Source organism: Eptesicus fuscus, chromosome 6 (assembly GCF_027574615.1).
Source record: "Eptesicus fuscus isolate TK198812 chromosome 6, DD_ASM_mEF_20220401, whole genome shotgun sequence".
NCBI lineage: Eukaryota > Metazoa > Chordata > Mammalia > Chiroptera > Vespertilionidae > Eptesicus > Eptesicus fuscus.
In genome coordinates, this window is record NC_072478.1 from 23615987 (window position 1) to 23628886 (window position 12900).

General features: G+C 46.5%; 1 protein-coding gene across 2 annotated transcripts in view; it reads right to left on the minus strand.

Annotated features, from left to right (window-relative positions):
• SMARCA4 (SWI/SNF related, matrix associated, actin dependent regulator of chromatin, subfamily a, member 4) overlaps positions 1–2189 on the minus strand; it is a 90493-nt gene extending 88304 nt beyond the window's left edge. Inside the window, exon 1 of one of the 2 annotated variants that reach the window (XM_008158036.3) lies at positions 2059–2189. The gene's annotated coding sequence lies outside the window, so the exon portion shown is untranslated. The remainder of the gene's footprint in view (positions 1–2058) is intronic. The other variant, XM_054717428.1, reaches the window with a different exon arrangement.
• Between the last annotated feature and the right edge of the window lie 10711 nt (positions 2190–12900).

Sequence of the window (12900 nt, forward strand, 5' to 3'; positions counted from 1 at the left end):
TATGCCAAGCACTGCAATGTGTTAAATAGATACCCCCTCAATCACCATTTTGTCATACTTGTTTCACAAATGGGGAAACCCACTGGTAAGTGCCTTGCTTGAGGTCTAATTAAGATTTAGAGAGCTGCGCCCTGGTCCATATTAAGCGTTGTCCTATGCACCAAAAGGTCGCTGGTTCGATTCCCCATCAGGGAACATGCCCAGTTTGCAGGTTTGATTCCCCAGTTGGGAGTGCATACCAGAGGCAACTGATCAATGTTTCTCTCTCACATCCATGTTTCTCTCTCCCCCTTCCTCTCTCTCCTAAAATCAATAAAAACATATTAAATTAAAAAAAAAAAAAAGATTTAGCGAGCTGGATATGAAGGAGGTCTGATTCCGGAACCAGCATTCCTCACCACCATCCCACACTACCATCCTATGCTCTCCTTCCCAGGAGAATGAAGCTTGGGAAACGATGGCCTTGAAAGTTAAAACCCAACAGCAACTAATGTTGATTGCTTACAACCACTCTGGTCCTGTGCCAAGAACTTCACACACATGTTCCCTCAATCCAACCAAGGGCCCTTCATTCATTGCACAAATGTTCACTAGGGCCTACCATGTGCCAGGCCCAGAGTGCTGTGGGAGACAACCCCAGCTCTGATGGTCCTCAGAATATGGATGTGTAATTACAAATTGAGGCAATGTGCCAGTGTAGCAGAGGGAACAATGACTGTTACAGGGCAGTCCAAATACAAGACTGGACATCCTCCCGGATTCCGAGTAAAAGCCCGCTCTTCCACACACCTTCCTGATCTCTGGCTCACCACTCCCTGGGCATCCACTGCTTTCCTCTCACAGAAAAAGTTGGGAGGATTAAATGATAGGCCAGGGCGAGTTGTTCCCACATTAACCACCTGTCATCCTAAAGATTGGAGAGGGTCCTCCCAACCATCTGACCCACAGTAGGGACCCGGGGATTTGCTGAACAATGAAGAAGCAGATTGGACCAGACAGTAACAGTGCTTCCACTTGCCAGGAACCATTTTACAGGCTTTCACCCAGCTCCATTTGTAACATTATTCTCATTTCACCAAGGAGGAAACCAAGAGGTTCAGAGAGATTAAACTATCTGCTTAAAGTCACACAGCTAAGTGACCAAGCAAGCGCCAGGAATCATACAGTAATCTGGTCTGTCAATTCAAACTGAAAACTTGTTTCAAATTCCTGGGAAGTGGCTCTTACACTTATCTCCTACCTTTCCAAGGATTCACTGGGGGGCAGAGGGGGGAGAAGGGGAGAGGGATCAAAACCAGTGTCTCCAAGACTGTCACAAAACATTCTCCTGAAAGGTCCAGGTTTTAAATAAAAACCTTAACCTGGAAAATCAACTGGTAGAAAGGAAAAGGATGCAAAAACAATGCTTTCAATAGCAAACAATTCCCCCAGTCCTACCCCACTTGCTACCAACCCCACCCCTCCACTCAGGACATTTTGAAGTTCCTACTTGCAAGGGATGGGGCGAGTTATTTACCTTTCCTTTAAAATCTAGAATATGCGATTTTTAAAGTAAAATATTAGGTCATCTAACCCAAGGAGGCTGCGAATGCTCGTGTCCAGGCGACACCGCACACATGAGGAGTTTTTCCTACTGAGCCGCGACCGCAACCTCGCCAAAAAGGCAACATTGGGGTCGGACCCGTTATAACATAGCCAGAAAATCCCCGACGCCTGGCTTTTGTTGCAGCCGCCACGGAGACCGCGATCGCGGCCGGAACCTTGCCGAGGGGGCGGCAAGCTTTGTCCGCGAATCCGGCGAGAACGCGCGCGAGTGGCGCGCGGCCTCCACGCGGCACCGGCCCCCACCCCGCCGGCCCGCGGATCTCGTAGCCGCCGCGACCTCACTACACAGCTTTCCTCGCGCGCGCGGTGCCGGCCGGGCTTCTTGACCCTCGGGCGCCGCCGTACCCCGGCCCGGCTCAGGGAGCCAGCATCCCCCTCCCCCCTCGGCGCCCCGACTCCATTCAAACCGTCCTCCCAACCCCGTGCCGTCCCCCCGCGGCCCGCGTTCCTTACCGGGAGCCGCCTGCACCGTCGCCTTCTCGGCGTCGCCCCCGCCCCTCTGCGCTTTGCCAGGGACTGAGTGGGCGTCTCGCCTCTCCTCAAGAAACAAAGAAGCTGCCGCCGCCGCCACCAAGCGAGGTTAAACCTCGTGCGCGCGCCCGCCCGCCTTGGCCTCCCCCTACCCCCGCACACACGCCACCCGCGCCCCCGCGGCGCGCGCACTCGCCGACTCCCCTACCCCCCCCTCACGGATGGCTTCTCCCGCTTCCGCCGTCCGCCCGGCCTAGAGCGCGCGCCCGCCCGCGCTTCCGCTCCCAGTGCGCATGCGCATTCCCCGAGACCAGGAAGGTAGGCGGGGCCGGGAACAGCACCAGAGCCCGACGCACCTCCCACCTCCGTCGGGGAAGGTCCTGCGCCAACGCACAGGGGTCTTCGCCTTCCGACGCCGCGCGTACCCACGCCGCGGAGCGTGCGCAGAGCGGACGCCACTGCGGCGGTCGTGGAGGTTGGGGGATGGGGCGGGAGGTGGTGGGGTCTGTGGAAAATGGCTGGCCAGGGGCCCTGAGACTCGTGAGGACCTGAGGCCGTGCGTAAGGCTGGACTGAAGTTGAGCAGAGTCGGCCAAGCGTAGGCCTGGGAGTCGCTTTCATCCCTGGTCGGAGGGTGGTGGGGCCTGTTCGGCGGGTCCGAGGGGAACTCGACCGTGGCTGCCTTTTCTGCTAAGCCTTCCTAGTGCTATTAATTAGTTTAGCAAATGTCCATTGACCTGCTACTATGTTCCGGGCGGAACACAGCACGGAACAGACAAAATCTCAGCCGCTGTGGCGCTCACGGTCTAATGGGGGAGGCAGGCGAGAGGCAAGAGAAATAAGTAAAACACGTCATCGTCACGTTGAGATGGAGACAAGGCGAGTCATGTAGATTTTATACAGAGCAATCAGGGAAGGCCTCGCTGCGAAGAAGACATTTGAGTCAAAACCTGAAAGCAGTGAGAGGGAGTGTGAAGGCACAGACCCCCAGGCGCCTCTCCGTTCTGAAAGGATCTCCAGGGCCCTCCTCAGTCCCTCAACTGAGCGAGCGTTCCCCAAGGTCAGGTTCCACAGGCTGTGACTGTCCCTACCCTTGCCTCTCTCAGGCCTGCCCTTCCTCATTTTTCAGGTGTCAGCTCACTCACCACCTCAGGCATCTCTCCTTTTTTGTCACTGCTTCCTTTTCATATCTCTTGGGTACCCTCTTTCCATTTTCTGTCTCCCTGTCCTCAACTTAAATGGAACTTAAGTGGCAAAGATGTTTATTTTACTCACTGGTGAATACCCAGCATCTAGTGTGGTGCCCTCCTCTGCCACATACTAAAGACTACTTTTTTTTTTTTAATTGAAAGAATAATGGAGACTAACTGCCTATTGAGTGTGCATTAACTCATTGAGTCTTTCCAAGCCCAAGGTGAGTCACTTGCAACATAGAGCAGAAAGACCTGGATTTAAAACATGACTCCATTGTTGTTAGTAGCTGGGGGTGCCAGGAAAGTTTATGGGACTCATTTACATTTCACCTGTAAAATGGAAATCATGCCCACCTCCATAGGCTGGTTTTGAGGAATCCATGAAAAGCAGGCCACCTGGGAGTTCTCTAAACCTTAGCTCATAATGTTGAGTAATGCACAGAAAATGGACAAGTGGGGTCTGAACATTGGTCTCTCTCATTCATTTGAGTAATATTTCTTAAGGGTCCTCAACATGCTGAGCACACTGAGCAGATCATAGGCCTGCAGTAATGCCGTGAGAAGGCAAGGTTCCTGCCCATGGAGCAGTCTGTGAGTTCAGTTGCCTGTCTCCCATGTTGATCACACTAATAACATCAGAGAAAATACTTTTTTTTTTTTTAAGAGAAAGTTTACTTAGAAAGTTACAGAGGTGCCCTGGCTGGTGTGGCTCACTTGGTTGAGCATCGTCCCAAGCACAAAGGTTGCAGGTTTGATTCCTGGTCAGGGTACATACCCAGGTTGTGGGTTTAATCCTCTGTCAGGTGTGTATGGGAGGATGTTTCTCTTTTCCTCTCTCTCTAAAAATCAATAAAAACATTTTTAAAAAGTTACAGAGTAAAGGAAGTGAGCCAGCTGAGCTTCATAGGCTTGAAACAAGTTACAGGAGCAGAAGAGGGGCCCTTGGAACTTAGGAGAGAGAAAGAGAAAGTACAGGCCTCTGACAGAAGAAGACAGGGAAGGGAAAGGCACAGGAGTGCCCCCCTTCCCCCTCGAGCCTTGATAGGAAAATCTTAAGTGCAATGGAAGAAAGGTCATAACATGAGACCTTCCTGGGACTAAGGCGTCAGCTAGACCTCTCTGAGGAAGAGGTATTTATGCCAAGACCCAAAAGATGAACAAGAGCAAAGAGGAGGACATTAGGTAGGGGAAACAGAATTTGCTCTGAAGAGGAAAAGAGTGAGGGAATAGATGAAGGCCATGTGGCTGTATGGGAGATGTCCTTGTGGGCTGTGGTGAGGATCTTCAGCTTTCTCTGGAGCACAGTGGGAAGCAGTTGAAGGGCTTTTTTTTATTATTATTATTATTATTGATTTTAGAGAGGAAGGGAGAGAGAGATAGAAACATCAATGATGAGAGAGAACCATTGATCAACTGCCTCCTGCATGCCCCCCCACTGGGGACCGAGCCCACAACCCAGGCATGTGCCCTTGGCCAGAATCAAACCTGGGACCCTTCGGTCGGAAGGCCAACGCTCTATCCACTGAGCCAAACCAACCAGGGCTTAGTTGAAGGGCTTTAATCCGGAGATTCCCATGGCTGCTGGGTGGAGACTAGCCTGGCCAGGAAGGAGAGGAAGTGGGGAGTCACTTCAGGCCCTAGCAGTTGTCCAGGGTGGAGAAAATGGTGGCTTGCACTAGATTGAAGGTGGTAGAAGTAAGAGTTGGAGGAAGAATGGATAGAAATTGGAAGAATGAACCTGAGGTAAAGAAAGGGTCAAGAATGAGCTCAATCTTTCTCTGCAACTAGGACAATGGAATATGGAAACTGGCGAGGAAGGATCAGGAATCCTGTTTTAAGGATCAGATATCTGTTAGGATTCATTTCAAGTTAATTTTTATACATGGTATGAGGTAAGGTTGAAGTTCATGGTTTCCCATAGAGATAGTCCATTGTTCTAGACTACCTGCTTCCCCATTGAATTTCCTTGGCATTTTTGTCAAAATCAGTTGACTGTTTTAAGTGTGAGTCTGTTTCTGGCCTCTCTGTCTTTGTGCTAAGACAACACTATCTTGATTACTGTAGCTTTATAATGTCTTGAAATCAGGTAATCCTCCAACTTTGTTATTTTAAATATTGTTTTGGTTACTCTAGATCCTTTGCATTATTATGTAAGTTTTAGCATCTTCTTATCAGTTTCTAACCAAAAAATATGATGGGATTTTGATTGGGATTGCATACCAAATCAAGGGAATCGCCATCTTTTAATACTATTAAGTCGTCCATGAATGTGATATATCTATTTAGGTATTTTCTAATTTCCATTATACTTGCTCTTTTTTCCCTGGCCAGTATTGATTAGTGGCTAGAGCATCGGCCCATGCACTGAAGGGTCACAGTTTGGATTCCCAGTCAAGGGCATGTTCTTGGGTTGCAGGTTCAATCTCAGATCTCAGGACCTGGTCTGGCCACGTGCAGGAGGCAACCAATCTATGTGTCTCTCTCACACTGATGTCTGTCTATCTGTCTCTCTCTCTCTCTCTCTCTCTTTCTCTCTCTCTCTCTGTGTGTGTGACACAATGAAAAGGTGGCCATCTATCAGAAAGAAGGTGGCCCTCACTAAAAAGTGCATTTTCTCGCACTTTTATCCTGGACTTCCAAGCCTCCATAACTGTGAAAAATACATTTCTGTTTTAAAATCACCCACTTTATGGTGTTGTAGTTAACCTGAGCAGATGAATACAAGATTGATTTAAAGGAATTGGTTCAAGTGATTACGGAGGCTGGCAAGTCTATAATTCCATTAGGAGCTGATGCTATAGTTCAAGTCCCAAGGCCGTCTGTCTGTTGGCAGAATTCCTTCTTGCTCAGGGAAGATTAGTCTTTTGAGCTATTCAGGCCTTCAACTGATTGGATGAGGCCCACACACATTATCTAGAGCCATCTGCTTTACTCACAGTCTACTAATTTCAGTGCGAATCTCATCCAAAAACACCCTCACAGAAACATCCAGAATAATGCTTGATCAAATATCTGGGCACTGTAGTCCAGCCAGGTTGACACATAAAATTAACCACATCACCAAAATAGACTGGAAACACATGGGCACAGGGCACTGTGTTCGATGGACACTCTCTGGACAACTTTGGCATAGACATACCAACGAATTCAATTTTCATCCCCAGGGCTGGATCAGGTTACAAGGAGTGTAAAATGAAAACATCTAAAATGTAGCACTTCTCTCCCTTCTCTGTGGGGAAAATCACGAGGAGGAGGTGTACTGTATGTCAGGGTTTGGACCACATTGAGTCCATTTTTTCAAGTGTTTGTTAGAAGACAATCTAAGGCAGGGGTTCTCAACCACAGTGCCATTGACATTTTCAGTCCAATAATCCTCTGCTATGAAAACCATCTTGTGACTGTAGATTGTCAAGCAACAATCCTGGTCTCTATCCATCACTGGTCAGCACCGAGGCCAGAGCCAGGGCTTGCCCCCAGGTGCCACCTTGAGGCTTGGGCCTTTGTCTGGCCTTCCCTCTAGGAGCTCCCTTATGGGGGTCCCTTGTCCTGGCCTCCTGTTCTTTGGTCCTTCATTATGACTGACCATCCCACTGTCTCGCAGCTGCTCAGATGATAGTTGGTTTGGTGTGGGCCAGTAAAGAGAATTGAGTTTACATTCCTCTCCTTCATGTCCACTCCCTAGAACTACCCAGGTTCCCCACCACCAGGAAACCATTGATTGATTAAAAGACCAAAGATGGGTACACCTGATATCAATACAAAATTATAATGAATATTTTTTAAAATCCACAACGATGGGAAGAAAAGGCAGCAGCCTCAGCCACAACAGGGCCCTCCAGCCTCCAGCTGGGAGTCCAGGAATAGGGACTATCCTGTGAAGACATCTGCTCTCTTCCCCTGCCCTGCCCTCTGAAGCTCCCACAATATACAGACGTCTGTACACTGACTTGGGGACAGAGGCTGGGCCAACTGGGGCTGGGACTGTCTCTACATAGTTGATGTCCAGACTTTATCTGTCTGCAAAACAAATTAAGTTGCACAAATTCAGTGACTAGTATTTAATGCTAGTGATTATGGAGGCTGACAAGGTCAAAATCCAAAGACCCAGGATAATTATTTATATATCTATATCTATATCTATATATCTATATATACATATAGATATATAGATATAGATATATCAATAAATATTAAGTATTCTATATATGACTTCAGAGACTCATGTGATTAAGGACACTTCACTCCAATGTCCAACATCCAGCTCCAGCCCCAAAGAGGGGAGTTACGTATTTATTTGTCTATTCTGTAGGTTTACATGTCCAGAATCCTGTTTAAGGTTTTAGGATACCTTCAATGCTTTTCGAAATAAAAATATTTCCTATAAAAAAAAACACCCCACCCTCCCAACCCAGGGTTATAACCACCAAAAAATGTCTCCGTACATGGCCAAATGTCCCTTGGAGTTTCTACTCATCCTTTCACCTTCATCTGTCATGCGAGGATCATAGCAGGAATGACTGGTCCCCTCGGCCCTGCAGCAGGGCAGGGGTTGACAAAGCCAAGTGGCTGTCCCACTGGCCCCTTTCCATCAGCCTCCTCTTTACTCTCTGGTACTTTCTCCTACCTTTCTTCCACTGACCTCATTTGCAGTGCAAATTAAGCCTGGGAGTGGCATTTGTGATTGTGGCAGAACAGGTTGTCCAACCCTGAACTGGAGAAACAAGAACCTGTCTCTGCTGGAGCTAGGGTTGCACTTGAACCTTGCCTGCACTTGCGCTCCCATCTGCAGAGTGACCTTGGGAAAGGCACAGTAGGTGGGGCCTCAGTGGCTCTGCTTCTCTTGGGGGAAGGGTTCCACTGTTCTAGGTTTCTCTGGCTGTTACTTCCCCCTGGTTCTAATAACTTCATAAACCCGAGATACACTTCTGGGAAGGCAGGAGCAGACTCAACACTGGGAAGTGATTACTACCTCACACCCATGAGGATGGCTACTATCAACAATAACAAGTGTTGGCAAGAATGTGGAGAAATCCAAACTCTTGTGCACTGTTAGTGGAAATGTAAAATGGTGCAGCTGCTGAGGAAAAAATATGGCGGTTCCTCAAAAAGTTAGAAATAGAATTAACCATACGATCTAGCAATTCTGCATTTGAGTATATGATCAAAAGAATTGAAAAGAGGGTCTTAAAGAGATATTTGTACACTGTGTTCATAGCAGTGTTGACCTTAAAAATAGAACACTTATTTTGTCAGCAAAAATTGGTTTATTCAGGAATAGCAAAGGATTGCACTTTGGGACATGCAAGCTGTGGCAAAACCATAGGCCAGTCAGTGAACAAAGGGGAAGAACTGTTCTTTTACGGAGAAAAAGGGTTCTTTGGGAGGAGCAGTTAAAAACAAAGCCCATGGAAGGAAATTGAGAGTTTGAAATGTAGTGGCTTTCATTGGCTAAGCTGTTGCCAGGGTAAGAGAAGATCTTCCTTCCTCTTGCTGGGGTAGTAGAATAGAAAACATTTTCCTGTTGGAGATGCAAGGTTCCTCCTATAGGCTCCCCCTAATTCAATCTTAGGTTTCCTTTATTAATTTTCACAACAGCATTATTCACAATAGCAAGAGGTGGAAACAACCCCAGTGCCCATCAATAGATGAATGGATAAAAAAAATGACTAGATCCATACAATGGAATATTATTCAGCCTTAGAAAGGAAGAACATTCTGACATATACTACAACATAGAGAAACTTTGTGGACATGCTGAGTGATAAGCCAAACACAAAACAACAAATACCATATGATTCTACTTATAGGAGATCCTGAAAGGAGTCAAATTCAGGGACAGACAGTAGAAGGGTGGATCCTCAGGGCTGGGGGAGGGGGAGTTAGTGTTTAATGGGGACAGACTTTTAGTTTTGCAAAATGAAAATAATTCTGTAGATGGATGGTGGTGATGGCTGCAGAACAATGTGAATGTGCTTAATGCCATTGGTTTGGACACTTAAAATGGTTATGATGGTAAATTTTTTAAAATACATTTTTATTGATTTTAGAGAGGAAGAGAGAGGGAGAGAGGGATAGAAATATCAGTGATAAGCCCTAGTCAGTTTGGCTCAGTGGATAGAGCATCAGCCTGTGGACCAAAGGGTCCCGGGTTAGATTCTGGTCAAGGACATGTATCTCCATTGCAGGCTCCTCCCCAGCCCAAGCCCTGGTCAGGGCTCCTGCAGGAGGCAACCAATGGATGTGCTTCTCTCACATCGATATTTTTCTCTGTCTTTCCTTCTCTCTAAAAATCAATTGAAAATTATCCTTGGGTGAGGATTTTTTTAAAAAAAGAAGAAATATCAATGATGAGAGAGAATCATTGATTGGCTGCCTCCTGCATGCCCCTGACTGGGGATCGAGCCCGCAATCTGTACATATGCGCTGACTGGGAATCGAACCTGTGACCTCTTGTCTTCTGGGTTGATGCTCAACCACTGAGCCACACCTAGCCAGGCTATGATGATAAATTTTATGTTATACATACTTCACCTGAATTTTTTAAAAATTCATACACAGTAATAAATCCCAGTCACCCAGCTAACTTCTACTAAGTGTAGCCAGGACCTCACAACCAACCCCCGGGGCAGGCTGAGAGATGTGAAGAATCTCCTAATGTGAAGCATAAACTCGATAACTAATAATTTACTCTGGCCCTGGCCAGCGTGGCTCAGTGGTAGAGAAACATTGATTAGCTGCCTCTTGCATGCCCCTTACAGGGGATGAAACTCGCAACCTAGGTATGTGCCCTGACCAACCCGGAATCAAAGCAGCAACCTTTCAGTGCACGGGACAACCTCCAGCAAACTGAGCCACACTGGCTAGGGCTTCAAAGAGATAATTTTCATTTAATTATTTTCTGTGAAGGATTAGAAACAACCACAAAGTTTGAGGACACTAGTCCACCCGAGGCTGCTCTCATTTCTGATACCAGCTGCAAGATCAGAGGTCTTCAAGACCTTGGGTTTGGTCATTCACTGGAAAGACTCACAGAACTGACTGGAAGCTGTTATACTCATGGTTATGAATTACAGGGAAAGGATACAGCTTGAAATTAAACAACGAAAATGGAGCATAGGGCAGCATCCACATGTGCAGCTGCTGCTGTTTTCTACCTGTGAGGTAGACAGATAGACTCTCCTGGCATCGATGAGTAATGATACACACAGAGTATGACCCATCAGGAAAGCTCACCCAAGCACAGGGTTCCGAGTTTTTATTGGGATTCCATTAGGTAGGCACAGTTGGTTGGTTGGTGGTTTGTCCACAGGTTGTCTCAGTCCCCAGGCCCACTAATACCACGAGACCCAAAACCCCACCTTAACTCACATTGTGGGTCTTTCTGCCCATTGGACCATCCAGACAGGGCATCTTAGAGTTGACCTCTCAGAAGGTGGGTACAAAGTCCAAACCTCTTCTGGGGCCAGGTTAAGCTCTTACTACATACTTTTCTAATTCATTTCTTCCAGGAAATGGTAAAGTCCATGAGGGCAGAAAACTGGAGCCATCTTTGCTGTCTCCCAGTACCAGGAAGTTTGTTGGATGCAAAGAGTGGGAACTTTTTTGGTCTTCTTCCAGTATTGAAGCATTTGAGTCATTGTCAAGGGACTGTGTATCAATGTGCCATTAGTGAAGGCTTGGGTGCTCAGCAGGAATCAGAGGCTGCTAACTTCAGAGCTTTCCCTTAGCTGTTGTCCAGAGTGAAAGTTCTTCCTCTGAAGATGATGACCACTGCAATGGATTGAATGCTGTGTCCCCTAAAACTTATGCATTGAAATTCTAATGCCCAATGGGATGGTAACAGGAGGCAGGGTGTTTGGGAAATGATTAGGTCATGAGGGTAGAGCTCTTATGAATGGGATTAGTGCCCTTATAAAAGAGACCTCACAGCCCTAGCTGGTTTGGCTCAGTGAATAGAGCATTGGCCTGCAGACCAAAAGGTTCTGGGTTCGATTCCAGTCAAGGGCACATACCTTAATTGCAGGCTCCCTCTGCGGCCTGGGCCCTGGTCAGGGTTTGCGCAGGAGGCAACCAATGGATGTGTTTCTCTCTGTCTTTTCCTCTCTCTTCCACTCTCTCTAAAAATCAATGGGAAAATATCCTTAGGTGAGGATTTAAAAAAAATGAAAGAGACTTCACAGAAAACTCTGGCCTTATTTCTACTATGTGAAAATATCAGTGGACCACTATGTGAAAATACGATGAGAATTCTATTGTCTACAACCCAGAAGATGCCACACATTGTGAATAATGCTACTATGAACAGGTGTACAAGTATCTGTTCAAGACCCTGCTTTCAATTCTTTGGGGCATATACCCAGAAGTGGAATTGCTGAATGGTATGGAAATTTTTTTTAATCCTCACCTGAGGACATGTTTTTATTTATTTTTTAAAAATATATTTTTATTGATTTCAGAGAGGAAGGGAGAGGGAGAGAGAGACAGAAACATCAATGATGCGAGAGAATCATTGATCAGCTGCCTCCTGCACGCCCCTCACTGGAGATCAAGCCCACAACTCTGTCATGTGTCCTTGACTGGAACCAAAATCAGGACCCTCCAGTCCACAAGCTGACACACTATCCATTGAGCCAAACAAGCCAGGGCAGGACATATTTTATTGATTTGAGAGGGAGAGAGAAGGAGGAGGAGGAGGAGGAGGAGGAGGAGGAGGAGGAGGAGGAGGAGAGAGAGAGAGAGAAACATTTGTCTGTTGCCTCCCATACCTGCCCCCACTAGGGATCAAACCCTCAACCTAGGTATGTGCCCTGACCCAGAATCAAACCCATAACCTTTTGGTGTACAGAATGATGCTCCAATGAACTGAACCACCTTGCCAGGTGTGGAAATCCTATTTTTAGCCACCATACTGTTTCTATAGTAGCTGTCATCAGATCTGTTTTCACTGTTATATTCTAATTAGAACAAGTGATGTTGGCTGCCATGAATAACAATAGAAATTTTCCTTTTAAAAAATTCAGTAGATGAATTGGTAAGCCCACTGAAATAAAACTAAAATTCTGCTAAAAAATCTAGGCATAGAGCATACAGAGGCATACCCCCAGCTGCTCTGACTCCTGCAGTTTGATTTGTAGGCCAACTATGAACTTTCAAGGTGGGCTTATTTTGTTCTTTGCCTTACTTGTTTTCTTTTGCATGTATACTTACAACAAATAGTGCAAACAGTTCTGCTTTATACAGCTATTAATGTAGGTCAAATCTCCAACAAGGGGGTAGACTAGAAGATCTTTCTGACTTCCTTTCTGGCAGTTTTTATATTTCATCTTCACAATGGTCTCAGGTGACATTCACTGATTTGTCAGTAGAAACACAAATTACCACAGACTTTTTGGCAGTCATATATCCTAGGAGCTGCTGGCATATTAATTTCTTCACAATCTTTTTGCCATGATTGCAGCTAATAGAATCAGGCCCGGCTGTTTCCATGGTAACACTGTACTATATCAATATCATTTGCATCTCTTCAAGAACATGGTTCATAGAACAAGTCTCAATCATCTCTGTAGTAACATTGTACCTTATCAATGTCACCTTCAACTCTCCAAGAACATGGTTGCACGGGACCAGACACA